This window comes from Lithobates pipiens, unplaced genomic scaffold (genome assembly GCF_037356315.1).
Source record: "Lithobates pipiens isolate NorthernLeopardFrog02 unplaced genomic scaffold, aLitPip1_a1.2 Scaffold_13, whole genome shotgun sequence".
NCBI classification, from domain to species: Eukaryota; Metazoa; Chordata; class Amphibia; order Anura; family Ranidae; genus Lithobates; species Lithobates pipiens.
This window is the reverse complement of record NW_027507718.1, coordinates 511656524-511662523: the sequence shown is the minus strand read 5'-3', so window position 1 is coordinate 511662523 and position 6000 is coordinate 511656524.

Genomic DNA, 6000 nt, shown 5'->3' with positions numbered 1-6000 from the left:
AAGGATTTAAAGTAGGACTTCAGTAATAAGAAAAATACCATATTAGGACACCACATTGTCTTTCTGATTATAAAATATGTACAGTATCTCACAAAAGTGAGTACACCCCTCGCATTTTTGTAAATATTTTATTTATTTTATCATATCTTTTCATGTGACAACACTTGTCTACAATGTAAAGTAGTGAGTGTACAGCTTGTATAACAGTGTAAATTTGCTGTCCCCTCAAAATAACTCAACAAACAGCCATTAATGTCTAAACCGCTGACAACAAAAGTGAGCACATCCCTAAGTGAAAATGTCCAAATTGGGCCCAAAGAGTCAATATTTTGTGTGGCCAGCACTGCCTTAACCCTCTGAGATCACCAGAGCTTCACAGGTTGCCGCTGGAGTCCTCTTCCACTCCTCCATGATGACATCACCTTCCATTTGTGGATGCCCCACAGATACTCAGTAAGGTTTATGTCTGGAGACATGCTTGGCCAGTCCATCACCTTTACCCTCAGCTTCTTTAGCAAGGCAGTGGTCATCTTGGAGGTGTATTTGGGGTCATTATGTTGGAATACTGCCCTGCGGCCCAGTCTCTGAAGGGAGGGGATCATGCTCTGCTTCAGTTTGACACAGTACATGTTGGCATTCATGGTTCCCTCAATGAACTGTAGCTCCCCAGTGTCGGCAGCACTCATGCAGCCCCAGACCATGACACTCCCACCACCCTGCTTGACTGTAGGTAAGACACACTTTCTTTTTACTCCTCACACATGCTTGATACCAGCTGAACCAAATAAGTTTATCTTCCAGTAATCCATGTCTTTGTCTGCTTGTCTTCAACAAACTGCGGGCTTTCTTGTGCATCATCTTTAGAAGAGGCTTCATTCTGGGGCAACAGCCATGCAGACCAATTTGATGCAGTGTTCCACCAGCCCCCCAACCAAAGTGACTCCCGTCACTTCTCTTTCCTTTCAGCAGGGGACTAACACAGGATGAGACAGCAGACGGGTTGACATTGAAATTAGTCAGTAGTTCCATTCCCCCAATGCCAGTATCCACCCAGTACCCCAAACAAATTGTCTCAAACAGAGCATTACTCACCCACCCAACCTCCGTCTCTCTGGTAGAACATACGCGCTGCTGGGGAGAAGCATGGACTGGCCCTTCTCCCTGGAGTCCTTTCAGCCACTGGAGAGAACACAGGGTGACTGGGCTCACTCCGTCACGTCTCTGTCAGTGTTGTGGGAGAAAGGCCGACTGCCTCATCTCTCAGGGAGGCTGAAGCTGCTGCGCAGAGCTCAGTGATGTTTGGCCCTGATTCCTGCTCTTCTGCTGGAGGCTCACCAGGTTGTTCTTCCTCAGCAGAGAAGTGTATTAAATCCCCAGTCTCTGGAACTGGTGTCTGGGGATAGAGATTCCCCATCTCCTGTCTGTAGAACCCAGAATATGTTGTCAGCACTTCAGCTTTGGGGATGGCCATCTCCAGAGTTTCCACTGCCAATTCTAGGGTATGCTGCTGAACCTGTTCTAGCAGTTCCCAGTATGCCCTTTCCAGAAGCGGTTCTTTCCTTAGCAAATTTTCCAAGTCTGGTTTAAACTTTGAGACCCCTGCAAGACTAAGCATAGCCTCCCTGTATTCTTGCAGGTCCTCAAGGGTAGGTTCCCCTTTATAGCCAAACACAAAACCATCTGTAAGGCTCTCCCCACAGCAATCCAGGGCCCTCAAAGTCATATCCCTTTCAGAGAGCATTCCGTTGTCTTCCCTAAATATCCCTGCTCTGCTTCCCATTGCAGTATGTCAGTCCCCACATGCACAATAACCCAAATATTTACCCAAAACATCACACAATGGTTTAGCTAACTAAGTAGGGCTGACCCATGGCTAATCCCATCCACATGGATGACTCAGACTGCAGACCAGCCTTGCCGGCTATAAGCTAACTGCAGACAATACATATTATCATAAGCATAAACACAGCAAACCTTCAAACAATAGCAGAAGACCTAATTACAATTAACAATACAAACAGTGATCTCCCCCCTCCTCAGCCTAGTAGGCAACAGACTATATCAGGAAACCCCAGTAGCAGACTGTGCGGCTCCAAAGGTCAGCTCTTTCAAATAACATGTATAGTTCATAATCAAACAAACCAGGAATAGTCTTTGTATATGTCCTGGGAGATATTGTGGATAAATATTACTGTTCCATTTTAAGTAATCCAAACCACACTCCTAATGTCCATTATTTTCTTGGTCACCCTGTGCCCCTAATAGACACAGGGTAACCTAGACATAGGTGGTGCATGGGGAGCTGAAGCAAGGGTCCCTTTCCGAGGGATTCTGGGTTCCACCAGCCCCCCGCCCAAAGTGACTCCCGTCACACTAAGTCATTTTCTACCAAATAAAAATCTGATTTTTACAAAAAGTGTCAGAATAGACCTGGTCCTTAAGTGGTTAAAAAAGCTTTCCTTTCACTCGGAAGGATATGAAACACTGGGAAAATACAGCATTCTAGACACATCACTCCTCTGCATGGCAAAGGAACTGGAGATTTAATTTGAGGACATTCTCAAGGGAGTTTTCAAGGAGACAAGAAATTGGAGGCTGAAGCGAACTTAGGAAGTGTCCGCAGTATTTCAAAGCCAGCCCTAGCAACCACCGGGCCACTGGATGTCACTTCTGCTCACACTGCTCCCCCCAGAACAAATAAGGGGAGCATTTTCTTCTCATGTTAAAGAAACTACCAGGCAACTGATTTTGAACCTGACAAGGGTAGCCTAATAAAAAATGTTTTAAATGGAATGATAAATCTTCAGAGGTTTTCGTGAACTTGAGGAATGCTTAAAGGGTAACTGCACTTTTGTGGGGGAAAAAAAAAATAGCAAAATGAAGAAATAAATATAGCGTATACAATGGTGACACTTTTGTAATTGAATGTTATTAAAAAATACCTTTCCTTTTCAATCTGCAGCTCTGTAATTTTCTGAAATTGCAGTATGGATACCTGGAGGTGTTCTGAACACAGAATGTGTACAGAACGCCCCCAAGAAACATCATTTCCTGCTTGTGTGATTGGCTCCCTGATTTTTCCAGAAGTCTTCACTAACATACAAGTCCAATTTCAGGCATCCCCTGCAACAAAAATGTCACTTTTGGTGAGATGCTCTTAAAAACGGAAGTAAACCCATCCATAAAACAGTTTAATTTCCAGCACTTGCTGGAAATGTAACACTCTCATTGGTTGTGCTCGCAACCAAACTGTCAAACCATCCAATAACTGGTGTCAAAACTGATCTCTTGTGTAGCATCATGGCAGTTGTAGATTAAACAGAGGCCAAGATGACAGCTTTCTTGGCTGAAAACAATAGGGGGGTATACTTGAACTTTAATTGGAACCTGTCTAAAGGGATGCAGACCCAGCAGTTTTCCTCATTAGAGTCCTGCAGGTGCAGCAGCTGGTTGATAATTATGAAACAATTCCCATTAGATTTACTGAGCACAGAGGAACACACAGGGATTTCTTCAGAATAACAAAAATGTAGGAATCTGCAACAAAGTTTGTTATAATCCCTGTAATGTACATCGATCACCCAGAGGGGAAGGTTTTTTCTCAACAATAGTGGAGTTACGCTTTAAAGCCATCTGTGATAGAGTGATTTACTTTTTACTATATGTCCTGGGGACCACAGTCATCTGGGTTAAAAGTTAGGGGAAATGCAAAATGTTGTCACAACAGAAATAGAGGTGGAATCTTCCAGCGGGGATACCGGCCACAATGCCAACTAAATCCTCTAAATGAGGATTTCAGAGAAAATTATTCTCACTTCTGCTGGAAGTAGTACAGGAAATTCAAGTGGTTATATACCCTGCTTGGTGATTTTTACCTTTTACATTCTACCTTACCTGAAGGTAAAATTAATATCTCCTAAACTTGCACAGTTTAGGAGATATTCACCCTGCATGCAGCCGCTGACCTCAGTGGCGCTCCTTGCCAGAACGGAGGACTCTTGAGTGCATGCACGGGAGTGACGTCATCACGGCTCTGGTCACTCACAGCGCTGAAGCTCGCAAACCCAGAAGAAACGCTGAGGGAACAGGTCAGCTCCCTCAGCGGTGACTGGGTGCTTGGGGGGGGGGGGGGGCCTTTGTTCTAAAGTATTTCATAATGTGGTAGTATGCGATGCATACTACCACATTATGCTATTGTCTTGCAGGGGTTTTTTTTTTCAGCGGTTTACTACTGCTTTAAGGAAAGGGACTCTTTCTATGAGGGCTTTTTGAGATAACACAGGACAACTCTGAATTTCTGACAAAATAAACTGTTTTTTTTTTTTTTTGTTGCACTTCCCAAACAGTAACACAAAAACGCTTCCATTGGCATGCCACACAAAAGGGTGAAAAGAAGAAGTTCATTGTCAGGGTTGGGTTTACATAGGGGTTGATTTATAAAAACTGGAGAGTGCGAAATCTGGTGCAGCTCTGCACAGAAACCAATGAGCTTCCATTTATTTTATTTTTTGTCAAAGCTTAATTGAACAACCTGAAGTTAGAAGCTGATTGGCTACCATGCACAGCTGCACCAGATTTTGCACACTCCCTAGTTTTAGTAAATCCACTCCTAGAGCATTAATCCCAGCAGCTCAGCAGGCAAGTTACACATAAGGCCACTCTAGACGTTCCTCTGCACAAACTGGGACGAAGGTCAGGTATCCGCAATCAGTGTACATTGTAGCCTGGATCATTAGAACAACAATCAGAATCTTGGCACTTGCCAAGACTAAGAAAAACCATGAATGCCAATGTCGGGGGACGAGGGGCTCCTCTCAACGATGCTATAACTCAAAGAGTCTAGTCCAGCTATTAGAATCAAGCCTCTTCCATTGTTCAAGGACTCTGAGTGAGAGAGATTGTTTGAGCATCAGGGCTGGGCTCAGCCCTTCTTTCTTTGAGCTGGCTGCTCAGCTGTCGGCTAATTGCCAGCTCCTATCTCTCCACAGTTACTCAGCTGTTGATGACATTCTACTCATCAGTTCTGGCTACTTAAACCGTCCAGCCCAGAGGAGCTCTGCCTTCACCTTGGTCAACATCACAGAAACGTTCTCCTGCGATTCTGTTCAAGACTTGCTTTTCTGACATCCCTTCTGGCTCCAGATCCTGCTTGCTGTTCCACTACATTGATCTCTGACTTCGGGTTTGGCTGACTATCCATTCCGGTTACTGAACTTTGGCTATGTTTTGACTACGTTTGTTCTTTTTACTTTTATTATTAAACAAGTGTGATTTTCAGATTCCTGGAAATTGAGTGACCTGGTTGCTGTTTTAAAAGATATACAATTAACCAAAGTGTTTGAAGGTTCTCATGTATCCAGATCATGGTATCGATAGCAGTCAACAGGTACATTCAAATGGACTTGTTCTGCAATGTTAAAGATGCTTTGTAGTTTCTCCAAACCATTTTCAGTTGTGTCAAGAAGATGTCATTTTCCTGAAACTCATTAGAACTGAAGATTTAGCTTGGATGCGCTACAAAACGGAAAATTATATCAAATACTTACCGTAACTTTCCTTTCCTAATGCCAATCCATGGCAGCATACATGTGATATAACTCTGCCCCTATATTGTGGTATTTGTTTAAATCTATAAAAGAAAAGCTACTGCAACCTCCCCATTCTCTGTAAAAAAAAAAAATGATTCGTTTGCTGCCATGCACTGGCTTCAGCAAAAAAGGAAAATTGCGGTAAGTATTTGATACCATTTTTCGTATTCATGATACCAACATGGCAGCATACATGTGATAAACAACAAGCTATACAGAAAGGGCTAAAATGTATAATTAAAATTTACAATGGACATGGAGGCCTGGACTGTCATTATATTGAAGTCCATTGATTTTTGAGACCCTGGATCTTCCCTGCAGCACCTGAGGCAGGTGCACTGCGCCAACCAGCCTGCTGTATTGAAGATGTCTCCATACACATTTTGCATGCGCTGCTCTGAACTTAGAGACA